Source organism: Sinocyclocheilus grahami, unplaced genomic scaffold (genome assembly GCF_001515645.1).
Source record: "Sinocyclocheilus grahami isolate Dianchi unplaced genomic scaffold, SAMN03320097.WGS_v1.1 scaffold2127.1, whole genome shotgun sequence".
Classification (NCBI taxonomy): domain Eukaryota; kingdom Metazoa; phylum Chordata; class Actinopteri; order Cypriniformes; family Cyprinidae; genus Sinocyclocheilus; species Sinocyclocheilus grahami.
Window position 1 is genome coordinate 6,740 of NW_015507306.1, and position 784 is coordinate 7,523.

Below are 784 nucleotides of genomic sequence, written 5' to 3' on the forward strand. Positions count from 1 at the left end.
ACCCTGCTCTTAGGCATCTTAACATAAACCCACAAACAATAAATATATTTTTAAAATGGAATTTAAAAAAACGCATTAATTAAAAACAAATATACATCTTTAAGTGGCCTCATTGCAAAACTATGGAAGCCCGTTTCCGCCACAGTTGAGAAAAATATAATTCTGTAAGTCATTATAATGAGAAACTTTCTCAAAATTATGACTTAGTATCTCGTAATAATGAGAAACTTTCTCATAATAATGACTTAGTTTCTCGTAATGAGAAACTTTCTCGAAATAATGACTTAGTTTCTCGAAATAATGATTTAATTGACGCATGCGCAACGCAAGAGTGACAGCACGCTAGCGACATCTGTTGGTCAAAGCCATGCAGGAACACCGCAAACATTGCTTTGTTCTAAAATCTAAAGTGTATATTCTATCATTTAATAACGATTTCAGATAGATTATCTGTATATAGTCTTTTGTTAATTTGTAGTACTTACCAACAAGTTACTCTGCCAGACAATGATCATGGCTTCAGATATAGAAGAATATATTACAACAAAAATTACATGCATTTTATGAAGAAATGAAAGCCATTACACATATAAACTTAATGAATAGATGTTCATTTAGATGATTTGTTAGTTTTATTAGATGTCACTAATAATTATATACTAATAATTATGCATCACATGCATAAGCCCACAATACAGTAGCCCAATCTCATATTGCTAGCACAAAGCCTATTTGTTCATTACCACGGCAACCGCTTGGTCTTCAGCGCATAAATATGTATGCA